The sequence below is a fragment of the Cryptomeria japonica genome, chromosome 10 (genome assembly GCF_030272615.1).
Source record: "Cryptomeria japonica chromosome 10, Sugi_1.0, whole genome shotgun sequence".
NCBI lineage: Eukaryota > Viridiplantae > Streptophyta > Pinopsida > Cupressales > Cupressaceae > Cryptomeria > Cryptomeria japonica.
The window spans coordinates 225715965-225729677 of record NC_081414.1 but is presented as its reverse complement, the minus strand read 5'-3'; positions in this window follow the sequence as shown (position 1 = coordinate 225729677).

The window sequence follows — 13713 nt, the reverse complement described above, 5'->3', positions numbered from 1 at the left end:
GTAAGTCTTTTTAGTAGCTACAACCTTTTTAAGCCCAATATATTTCATAGCCTCCTCAATTGTATCTTTAGAAGTGGGGCAATTATATGGCATAATGGCCCATTTTTCCCACTCCTCATTTCTCTCCTTTACTTGTGTAGTATGAGAGTTGGGGCCAAAGTCATTCCCCACCAACTCTACACCATATTTTTCGAGGGTGTGAGTGTTGTCAAGATTGTCAAGAGTAGAAGAACTAATAGTTTTGAGGGGAAACCTAAAAAGGGGGGTGTTGGAAGGGTCAACCCTGATAAGAACATCAATAAGCAACTCTTTTGGGTTGTAAGCACTCTTAATGACAAACATGCTCTCATCTACATCACTTCAAGATGGAGTAGATCTGGAGGGTTCAACCCCCTTATTCAGAGAGTCCCCCCTAGTAGGCTCCATCTCAACACTCTTAGTGTTGGTATCCTTAACCCTCAAGGCACCACTCGCATCCGATGAAGCAATAACAATCAAAACAAGTTGCTTGCATTCCTTATCACAACCAATGATCTTCTCAATTCTTTTCTTAACTTCTGCAATATTCTTGAGTTTCTGCAAGGCTAGTTGTTGAGCATTGAGAGGCTAGGTGGCAGTCTTGGTAGGGGGGAGGGGGCGAGAAGACGGAAGAAGAGAGTCAAGGCTCAAGGGAGAAGGTGGCGAAGCCGGGGGGAGTTAGGTTAGTGACAGATGAGATAGGAGAGGCTACACCCTCATTCGTCTTAACGAAGGGAAGCGACACAAGGTCAACAACAATAGGGTCTACAGGGGAGACCAGTGAAGGCATAGAAGAAGGGGAAGATTAAACAGGTGTTGGGGAGATCTTCTTATTCCTTAGTAGAGGACAGCTTCTCCTAACATGACCTTCCATATGACACAAAAAACACGCATTGATGCCACCCAAATATTTAATAGGGCATGAAAAAATCTCGTCGCCCATGTCCACGACCAATTCCTTCGGAAGGTCCTTGCCAAGAGTGATGGCTACAAGGATCCTAGCGTCAAGATGAGGGAGCAAAGAAGGAGAGTTGTCAATTCTAAGCATGTCTCCTAGATTTTCCAAGGCCTTCGGTAGAAAATTCCAAAAGAAAGGAGCGACGTTATTTACAGAGATCCATCTAAGGCACGAGATAGCCAAGACTTCATCTTTGTTAACCTTTGGAGACCAACACATTGCCCGGAAGCAACATTTCCCAATATTCTGGAATCACTTCCTTGCAACCTCATTTTGGTGCCTAGGGTTTTTAAAGAAGATAATAAATAACCCCTTTTGCACCGTTCTGCAGAATGGAATTAAAAACCCTAGTTTTTTAACCCAAACACTTTGGATCCAATTATTAATGTAATTACGAGAGGGAAGCAAATTAACATCAAGAGTAGCAAGGAAAATTGCCGATTTTCTAAGTCTATCTTTCTCATTAACAATCGCTTGGGCCATGGAAGCTTTAGGAATAACAGTAAGCTTATTGGGTTCAAAACCCTTACCTCCTCCATCGTCACGGTTGCAGTCCCGATCGATCTCCTTTGGGATGAAGGCGACACCACCTGACAAAACGTTCTGATCGACTAGGGCCTCCTTGAAAGTTATGTTCTCCAAGTTCGAATGATCCGGGTATGGCGATACTTACGCCATAAACAATCACGATATTTAACAAAAGATGGTAATAAATGCTGCAAGTACGCCCGGGCGGTGGATCTAGATAATTGGATCACTGCCCGAGTTGAGCAATGCTCGCTCACGCGCGAGAGAGACTGGTTTTCACATGCACGAGTTACCAAGTTGCCGACCCTCCCTAAGAATTAATTTTAAAATGGTACATAGCATTATATAATCAACAAAACCATCATAGAGTCAAATGTCATATAGAATATAAAAGAAATATTTTTAAATATTTGTTGTTCAAGCTTCAAGTTCAATATTAAATTCTAATACCAAATTCAATAATCAGTTTTCAATGTCATGTGGATTTTATAAATAATCAACATTATCATCTAGTGTCATCATCATCTATCATCATTTGTCACGCCCACTTTCTACAAATAGCAAGCTTAATTGGTTTTTTAACCCATTTTCATTTTCCATGGGTTAATATAAATTTCAAATTCTAAATTCAAATTGTTTTCCCTCTCGAATCTTGGGGTGGATTTTGGGTGCATTAATTACTATTGCAAGTCCTTTCATTTATCGTATAGGCTAGTATATTATCCTAGCAATTGCATATCAGCAATGCTATATCTATATCACATATCAGCAATGACAAAGCAACAGATTCAAAGCAATGGTTACTTTAGAAGCAAGGAAGAGTTACAAGTGAAAACCAACATAAAATCACAAAATCAGTCTTCCATTCTTCTTTTCCTTTGCCTTCTTGGTCAAGCCATGTCCCCTTTGTAAGCAACATTGTTTTTGGTCCAAAAAGCAATTTTATGATAATATGTTGTTTTAAAAATATTAACAAATATATTGTTTTTAAAACCATGACAAAAGATATTGTTAGGAATTGAGTCCAAAGGGAATGTTAATTAAAGTGAATTTAATGAAGAGTGTTATAAATTCCATATTATCAAATGCAAAGTTTTTGAGATTATTTTTTTCCTCTTTTTTTGCTTTAGGTCAAAAAAATTTGGGAAAAAATGGATTGGAAGACAAAAGCCCACCTACTTCTTTGAGCTAAGTTGTTGGTTTTGGTTTGGATCTTGATTTAGGTTTACAAAACTTGATAAAATATTTGTTGTTCAAGCTTCAAGTTCAATATTATAAATAATCAACATTATCATCTAGTGTCATCATGATCATCATCATTTGTCATGTCCACTTTCTACAAATAGCAAGTTGAATTGGTTATTTAACGCATTTTCATTTTCCATGGGTTAGTATAAATTTCAAATTCTAAATTCAAATTGTTTTCCCTCTTGAATCTTGGGGTGGGATTTTGGGTGCGCAATTTGGGCAACCAACATATATAATATGAAAATTTCTCATTTGGGTTATTTAGTATTATGCAAAAAATACCTTCTCTAGAGCACTTGTGTTCTAGTTCTATATATCTCCCATGGACAAAAACTCCATGGAGACTATAGTGAGTGGATGAAAACCCTTTGGTTTTGCAAGAAATTTCAATAAAAATTTGCAATGGAGTAGAAAGAATAGCATTGGTATCAATATTTTTTTATTTTTTTTATTGCATGTCATAAACAGAGCTGGAGTAGATAGTTTTTTTTATTATAGACAGTTTAACAAAATATAAATTATAACGAGTTTCTCAAGACTATGAGTCATAGAGGGTGAAATATGCAGGATTGTCACATTTTAGTTATAGGTATACAAAATTGAGCACAATACACTCAATACTATCTACTTCTATACAGTAGATATATACCAAACAAAACATTCACGACTAAAAGGATTGCTGCTTAGTTTATTAACAATTTTTTCTATTTTTGTGGTCATACATCCCATTCCATTCCCGTGGTGGAATGATTGTAGAGGCCTCGTCACTAGACCTCATCACCTCCACTACAAATTCATCACCCCGGTTGATATGAAATTGAGCCTTTCTTTGCAGACCCATGTCCTCCTTTAGTGTCTTTCCTGACTCTTGGTCGTTATATTTCATTTGGAATTTTGGTAGCTTTGTAGAAATGGGGTGTTCTCAATTTTGTTGAATGGCCACATTTGGCCATGTTGAGTTCTAATTTCTTCACCTTCATAGTGCCCTCCCTGATTAGATTTGAAAATTTTCTTTTAAAAACCTCCATTGTTAAGGTTACTTACATAGAAACATTGAAGAATATGAGCCTCTTTGTAGACTCGGTAAGTGTCCTCTTAAACCCTTTAAAATTTTCATCATTCCTTTCTTTTCATATATTCCATAATATCTCATTTGAAAAACACAACCAAAACAAATTATATTCTTTATCCAAATTATTCATAGTATTAGTCAAACGGCGCATCGGAAGGCGTTTCCATTATGTAAATATATACCTAATAAATAGAATGGTGGGATTTGAATAATTGCTTCCAATTAATGTATGCCATATTCCCCCAACTATTTAAACCATCATAGAACATTTTCCAGATTCTTTTAGCACAAAAGCATTTAAAAAAAATATGTTTTATTGATTCAAGAGTTTTGCATGTATGTTACACATTGCAACATCAAAAGAATTTATTTTGCATGAGAGAAAATTCTGGTGAATCCTGGAAAATAATAAGAGTGTGCACTAATTACTATTGCAAGTCCTTTCATTTAGATGAATTCTTATAGAAAAGTAGAGGCTTGAAGGTGGAATCATTAATGAGTTTTATGGGTAGAATCTACTTTATTTACTTAGTACCATTAATTTAAAATAATTTAATTACTGTCTTTGAAGGCCCAAAATTGCTTTAGACCATTGACTTCAATTCAAGTCAATAATTGAAAAACAATTTCAACTGCCATGAGCATTACAACTTGTAGGTACATTTTACCTCATGCAATACAATGATGGTTGTTAGATTGTATTTTAAATCAATGATGGCAACTAAAGATTGCTGATATAACCCTACAGTGATTAATAGTTGTGATATTTTTTTGAGAATATAGATTTCTACGATAAATTATAAAATTTTAGCAAACTTGATCCAATCATGTATTGAATATTATGGTGGCTCTTTGAGTTCAAAAATTTAATAAAATAAATTCTTTGACAATTTAAATAATTGTTAAATGTGGTGATTTAGGTCACCTTAAAACTTGAACTACTAGCCAAATTTTGATTCTCAAATTTTAAAATATAGCCAATTGGCGAAATTAGTCACTAATAAAATCTCTGATATTGTATACATATAGTGGGAATATGCAACATCTTATAGGTTTCCCTAATTATTGAATGGGTCCTCCAATTTGATAGAGGTAAAGCATATTCACAACTTAAAGAGGCCTGTGGTTTTAGTTGTCAATTATGGATAATGTCACTAAAGCATTTGATCCCTTTTTGGGACCAACTCTTAGCAAAACATCCTTGTAGTAATGTAAGGGGTTTATCCTCGTCTTCCAAGTTCCACCATATAGATCGGTGAGCAAGAACTTGTGTGTTGTTATTTCTAATGAACCGACAATTAATGACTTTGTCCTTAATAAGTTCTCATGCTTTCCAAAGACTCTTAAACACACAAGACCTTGCAGTAACTATTGGGTGTTTGCTAATAAGATTACAAAATGGCAAAAGTTTCCAAGTTTTGGCCTATTTAGGGACAACAAGCTCAATATGCTACTTGGAAGAACCTTCGTGGTTCATAACTTTCCAATGCCTTTGTAATCCATCTAATCACAAGAGCAATATCATGCCTGCTTAAATCCCAGAGGCCTAAATTACCTTGTATTTTATCATGATAGCACCAGTCCCATATGACAAATAGAAGAATATTAAAGGATATAAGAGGATAATATCATTTGACCCAAGGAAAGATATTGTCTATTCCAACCATCAAACTTTTTTATCAATCTTAGTCTTAATCCATAACCATGTATCTAATTGACATTAGCTAACTGCAAAAGGAATTCCCAAGTATCTGACTTGCTTGTGGGGTTTGCCCCACTAGAAGTCATACTTATTAAACTAAACTTGGGCACGCAAACCCAACCAAGCATGATGGATTTCACATTAGATATCTTTTCACTTGAAGCAATGCTAAAGAATTCTAATTTCTAATTTAGATTATCCACATTATGTTCTTCAAGTTCCATAAATAATATATTGTTGTCAACAAATTGAATGTTTAACAAATCATTTTTATCTAGAATGGAGGTGGCCCTTAATCCTAGGGGTCAAACAAGGTTGTCTTAATAGGTAGTCAATTGCATCTTAAGCTATTACAAAGAGAGTAGGGGCCAGGGGGCAACCTTGTTTGACTGATCTTTCGAGAGTAAACACCTCAAAAAAGGAGCCATTGGCTCTCACTTATGCAGCCGCATCCCTTAATAAGGTATTCACCTCGTTACAAAAACTATTATGAAAATCAAATGCCTCAAGAGTCATTCTCAAAAAAGCCCAAAATACCCTATCATATGCCTTCTCAAAATCTAAAAGGAGCGCAGTTGTATTTTTGTTTAGAGTATCTTGCCTATTTCATTGCTTCCCAATTGGTTAGTAAATTCTCTAAGATATATCTGCCGTAAATGAAGCCAATTTGGGTTTCAATGAATAAAAGAAGAATATCTACTAGTCTCATGGCTGAGAATTGTCCAAAATCTTGTAAGACACATTAAGTAAAGAGTGATTGGCTACCAATTTCTTACATATGTAGCAGTTGTTTGTTTATGTTTTGTGAAATCACTTTCCATATATTGTTCATGATTTGGCATTTTGTCAAATGTTTGAAAAATGAAATTGAATCAGCTTTTGCACTTGATGCAACTAGTGGAAGTGGCAATCCAATTGATTGTGGTTCAAAGTAAATTGAACCAAATGTTGATGTTGACCACGATGCTTCTGATGAAGAAGAATATGCATATTGAATATAAATTATAATTTTATTTTTCATTTTGTAATAACATTTTGAGACTTGAGTACTTTCATGTCCTCAGATTATGAATATGAGGTATTTAAATATACTATTTTTTGGCAACTGTGAGTATCAATGTTTTATAATTTATATTTTTTAACATAATATTTATATATTCCCATACTCATATTGAGGGAAATTTTTTACCATACTACCGTACGAGATTCTGGTTCCCATACCTGCACCTTTACCCGAACTAGCAGCTTAGTTGTGAATATATCATGCACATGTTTTTGTTTTTGTTTAGCAGTGTTGATATCCTCCTTGCCTTTGTTTTTGGTTTTGAATATGCCATGTATTATGTTTAGAGTTGTGCATGTGTTTTTGGTTTACTTTTAGCAGTGTTGATATCTTCTCTTCCTTAGTATGGTGGTAAAATATGTTTGTGCTAGGTATTTGAAAGTTCATATCAAATAAGCTTTATTAATAAGAGGAGATCTAGTGAATAAACTTAAAATTTCAAGGCAAAGAAAAAATACAAAAAATATATAACAAATTGAATCGGAAAATCTGAAATTAGTTATTTATCTTGTTGAAGAAACCATATAATATACTAAAATATTCTTAGACACAACAACGATTAGCAAATTCTGTAATAACCACCCTTGTTTCGTTCCAATTTTCAGTTTTGATGGTTTGCCATTTTGTCAAACACTTGGCATGCAAACCTTTGAATTCTGATTTTCTTTGGATTTGATATGAATTTTTGAGTTTTGTTGTTTGAATTTTGGATTGATTGAATTGTATTTACAAGAACCATATAAGAAAGAACATAACAAACTACTAGCAATACCAAAGGAACCCTTTATTGGTGAAATATAATGTCTGATTACAAATAAATCATGTTCGATGGGGTGTTTATCAGACTATAACAGCAAATACAAACCCAAAGTATTGGAATGATCAATGATTACAACAAGGGCAATGACATGAGCAATTTAGAAGACCATATGATGATGAAACAAACTCAAATCAAGCTTCCACAAGTCTGAAATTATGCTACAAACACTGTTCACACACTATAGAAACATTGTTCACGACACTATTCACAACACTTTATAGCAATCTTTAAATATTTCTTTCTCCTTTATTTGGTACAGTCTGATCATATAGAGTGTGCAATAGCAATACAATTCGAAGGAAAACAAGCCACACCACTAATCGAACTCTCCAGACAAGGCCACAATGAAACAAAGAATAACTATTTGATGCAAACTTTTGATTTTTACCTTATTACTTCCATCAAAGTTATCCTCCAAGCCCTGGAGAAGAATTCTCCAAACAAATTCACAATTTCATCAATTCACCAAGCATACTAAATGGAAGCTCTTCAATCTATTTTATAATGTTCTCACAAGGGCCCATTCCTTCGTTTTGTCAATGTCGGATAAGACATAACTCCCTTTATGTAACTTATGTCTCTAATCATGAATTATAAAATAAAGGGGACTCTTTTATTTAAATATTTTCCACAATCTATAGTCAATGCATTAATAAAGTTAAATATTTAAACTTAACTATAAAATAACTTTATTAACACACAATAAATCATAACACTAATAGCAAAGAAATGAGCATTTTTTGTTACCCTATCCACCACCACATAAATAAATCTCGACCCTGCACCTTAGGTAGGCCTATAATAAAATCCATCGAAATGCTTTCCCATTTCCTGTCAAGAATGGGTAAAGGTTGTAGTAATCTAGCTGGAGGGGTATGCTCATCTTTATTCTGCTGGCAAACTAGACATTCTCTAACATATCTCTGCACATCATTCTTAAGTCCTCTCTAAGTAAAACTCTCATGAATTTGCCTTTATGTTTTGGAGAACTTAGGATGTCCAGCCATAGGTGCATAATGGAATATCATCAAGATAACACATTTGATGTGTGATGAAGGTACCAAATAAATCCTATCCTTGTAAAGGATAAGGTCATTAACCACCTCATATCTATCATCCTGTACAAATCCCTCTATGAAGTATGTTGCCCACTGATCCTTAGCATATTTAATTATTATTTTCTCCTTCCAGTTTGTTGTAATCTCAACCAAGGAGTATACATGCAATCTCCTAGAAAGTGCATCGACCACTACATTCTTCTTCCCTTTGACATACTCGATGTACGCTCATAGTTTCATGATCCATTTCTACTGCCTGTCATTAAGATCTCTTTGGTTCATAAAATATTTTATACTATTATGGTCTATTTTAATCACAAATTTACCTCCAACCAAATAAGACTCGAATTTGGCCAATGCATGCATTATGGCCAACATCTCCTTCTCATATATAGAATAGCTCTTCTCTACTCCCATTAGCTTCCCACTATCAAAAGCAATGGGATGTTTTTCCTGCATTAATATTTCACCCACCCCATCTCTAGATGCATCACACTAAAGCTTGAATGGTTTGAAGAAGTCTGGAAGTGCTAACACTAGACAAGATGTCATCAATTGTTTGAAGTGTTCAAAACATCTCTCAGTTGTCTTTGTCCATACAAAGGCTCCCTTCCTGGTCAAATCCATAGGTGGAGCTATTGTCTGTGAAAACTCCTTCACAAACCTCCTATAGAATCTACATAGACCAAATAACCCCTTGAGTTGGGTAAGATTAGTAGGAGTAGGCCACTCAGCTATAGATATGATTTTATCTGGGTCCATCCTCAGTCCATCTGTGCTAATGATGGGCCCAAGGTACAACAACTCTGTCAAACCAAATTCACATTTAGATTCTTTGGCATAAAGGGACTCACTCTCAAGAATTCTCAATACCTCCTCCAAGTGTTGCAGATGCTCCTCCCATGTCTTATTATTTATCAAGATTGTAATGTCCTAAAATTGAACCACTTGCAATTTCGATCACATTTGGGTCTTCGCCCTAGTGTTTGCACCCCTCAGCCTGATTGAAGGCAAGAAAAACTTCACAAGCAGGTATAAGCATTTCATTTATCAGTCAATTCAGCATCCCCTTGAAGAGGAGGATTTCTATTTTCAGTCATTTCATTTACATTATTTCAACCACTTGTTTAATTCCAAAACCAAGGTTTAACCTAAATGCAAACCCCTATTCCCAACACATTTCCCTTTCCTTCTATTTGTGGGAAGCAGGTGCATAGTTGTTCTTCTAGAGTTAAACTTTATTTGTAGAGATAGAAAAACCATTTTCGACGCGTGAAAAGTTTGGAGGACCGAGAGGAGGGCGACCTGGTCCGAACACACTGTCCTTGCTATTTTTGGTAGATTTCACAGAGCAGCTCTGAATCATCTCAAACTTCTCAGGTCCAAGTGCACGACAAAATCTTGAATATGTAGTTCATTGTTTTCTCATATTTGTCTTTATTTCCAACACTTAGTCTTAATTCAACTAGTCAACTTACAAAAGAGGGTCAAACACATTCCAAACACAACGCATCTACTTAGTTTTCAATCCTTGTATCATTTAGGATTGGATCTAGTAGATTCATCCCTCTTTTGAATGTAAAGTCCTCCAAGTTAAAATCAGCTTAGTGATTTTCCCCTTCCATGTGGTGAATTATCTAAAGCCCTAATTTTCCACTTTACATTTTGGTGAACCCGACGTGTCTTATTCTTGCTTCTAATTTTCATTTTTAGATTTGATTCATATGCAATTAATTAATTCATATTTGCAATCATTTTTTAAAAATATAGCTTATGCACTTAATTGTTACATCACTTTCATAGTTAGTGTTCACCTTTACATTTTGGTGAGCCTGACTCCTTACACCCTTAATTCTTATTTTTGTTTCCATACTTGAGTGTATGCAATTTAAAATTCAAATTTTCAATTGCAAGTTTAATTTCCTTGGAATTTAAAAAAATTTAGAGGTTAAATTCACAAAAACCTTAATTTTTAGATTTGAAATTGAGCTTGTGATTTTTCTAAATTGGATTGATTGTTTCAGATCTAAGAATTCTTCAATTTTTGCGATAGCGTGCTTGTCTTTTTTTGGTATATCCTACCTTAAAATTTTTTATCCAAGCAAGGCATGTGCAATCACTTTAACGTGGGGGCGTACACTCCACACTCTCTCTCTCTCTCTCTCTCTCTCTCTCTCTCTCTCTCTCTCTCTCTCGATACTTAAAGTTACTTAACAAACTTTGTCTTTGATTTGTAATTTTTGGTGCTTTTTCCTTCCATGACTCATAGTAAGAGAACCTTACTAGTTGTAGTCATGGTTCTCTTTTTCTCTCTCAAGATCTTCCCGTTTACCTTATCATTCAAGTCATAAGATCCTAAATTCCACTGGGGGCTTGGTGTATCTTGCCTCTTTGACATGGTGAAAGTCTTTCAACCTAAATTCCTTGTACTCTATCGTGAGTATTTGTGTAAGCTAATACTCCCACTAAAGTGGGGGCTAAATGTAACATCCTAAAATTGTACCCCTTGCAATTTTTGACCTCATTTGGGTCTTCGCCTTTGTGTTTGCGCCTCTCGACCTGATTGGAGACCTGATCGTGCTCACACATGTCAAAAACTTTATGCAACTCAGTGATGCACCCAACTGCCACCTTGATCCTACCCCAAATTAGGGCAGGACCAGGGTGTGGCACCCTGGTCCCCCTTAATGGGGACCTATCCTTGGGCCCCTCCCCCTAACCTATCTCAGAATTGAAGTGGGAAAACTCCTCCATGTCAGCTCATGTCAAAAATTTAGTCAATTAATCCTACGAGAAAGTATATGAGGGATTTCCCCTCTCATTTAAACATCCACGACAATACACAATCATTATCAAGAATTCGAGCATTCAAGAGATCCAACATTCAAGAGAAATTGAGCAATTTTCAGTATTCCTTCAAGTTTTGGAGAAGCAAGAGATTCAAGGTTTCAAGCGTTGAAGAGGAGATCGTCATTCTAATTCATGAAATCATAATTCGATGTGGAGGCAAGCAAAACTTCACAAGGAGGTATAATCATTTCATTTTCAGTCAATTCAACATCCCGTCAAAGAGGAGGATTTCTACTTTCATTCATTTCAATTACATTATTTCAACCACTTGATTAATTCCAAAACTAGGGTTTGACCTAAAGGCAAACCCCTAATCCTAACACATTTCCCTTTCCTTATATGTACCCAAAGCAGGTGCACAATTGTTCTTCTGGAGTTAATCTTTATTTGTAGAGACGGAAAAACCCTTTTCGATGCATGAAAAGTTCAGAGGACCGAGAGGAGGACGACTTGGTCTGGACACACAATCCCTACTATTTTTGGCAGATTTTGCAAAGCAGCTCTGAATCATCTAAAACTTCTCAGATCTAGGTGCACGATGAAATTTGAATCTGTAACTCATTGTTTTCTCATATTTGTCTTCATTTGCAACACTTAGTTTTAATTCAATTAATCAACTTACAAAAGAGGGTAAAACACATTCCAAACACAACACATCTACTTAGTATTCAATCCTTGTATCAGTTAGGATTGGATCTAGTAGATTCATTCCCTCTTTTGAATGCAAATTCCTCCAAGTGAAAATCAACTTAGTGATTTCCCCCTTCCATGTGGTGAATTTACTAAAGCCGCAATTTTCCACTTTACAAAGATGTCATCAAAAAATATAAGAAAAAACTTCCTCAACTGTCTTTGAAAGGCTTGGTTCATGTAGCTCTGGATTGATTAGCCCAAATGGCATAACCAAGAACTAAAAATGCCAGAAGTGACATGATCTGAATGTTGTTTTTTCGATGTCCTTTGCTCTCATCTTGATTTGTTGATACTCAGATCTCAAGTCTATCTTTGAGAAATAACAAGCTCTGTGCAACTCATCAATCAACTCATCTATCTTAGGAATGGGATATTTGTTCTTAATGGTTTTCTTATTAAGTGCTCTATAGTCAATGCACATTCACATTGTCCCATCCTTCTTTACTAACACCACTACTAAAGCAAATGGACTTTTTCTTTGCCTAATATGTCCCATCTCTAAAAACTCTTTTATCGCTTTCTCAATCTCATCCTTGTGCACCTTAAGATGATGACAGAGGGTGGTAATCACGGGTTTCATCCCCTCCTCCAGTTCAATCACATGCTCTATTACTCTCTCTGGAGGAACACTTGGTAGAATGTTTCCAAACACGTTTGTATGTTTAGATGTGACCTCCTGAATCTTCAGATGGTACTCCTTAAGTTGTTGCTCTATAACTATAGGCATGATCATACATTATGTTGCCCACTCCACATGGTCATGTCTAAACAAACATTTCATCCTCTTAAGTGAGACTACTCTAAGTCCTCCATCTGATAATCCTTTGATAACCACTTTGATGCTCAAATCTCATTTCCATTTTTTCCATATCGAAGGTGAACTCCACTAGAGATCTCATCCATGTCATGCCCAGGATGACATCATAATCTCCCATATCAACAACATAGAACTTGCCTTCCATGTCATAGTCTCTCATCCGCATATGAAGATTAGAAATCATTCAAGTATTGAGAATCTTGTGTCCACTCGCTACCATCACTTTGAACCCCTCATGCTCCTCTATTTGAAGACCTCACTTCTTCATGAAGCTTTCGTCAATGAAAATGTGGGTGGCTCTTGTGATTATTAGTGAAACAACTTGTTGCCTTTGTATCACACCTCTTACCTTAAAGGTTATTGACGGTTCAGTATTGGTAAGTCGTGCAATGGTCTTATCTTCTCTGATCTCCTCTGTCGTAGTATATTCTTCCTCACTACTTTTTGAATCTGACTATCGTTTTGACTCTTCTGAAGTTGATTCTTTAGCAAAAAAGTACTCCAACTGTTTTGCCTTCGCTTTAACAGTACACTTATGTGAAGGGTCCCAAGGCTCTCTACAATGAAAACAACGTTTCTTTCTTCTGAGCTCATCCAACTGATCATTGTCAAGTCTCTCTGAATCCGCTCATGGTGGGTGGAAATCACTCTGTTTCTTGTCCTTTTTTTGTGGGAAACTCTTAAACTGAATTTTTCTTTTTGAGCTAGAAGCCTCCATGTCCTTGGCCTTCTTGACGACCTCCTATAGTATAGGGGGATTGAGGGCCTTAATCCACCCTCTCAATGGATTAGCCAATCCACCCATAAAAAGCACCATGAGCCTCCTCTGTGATATATTTGTAACTAATACTATGAGTCTTTGGAACTCTGAGATATAGTTCTCCAA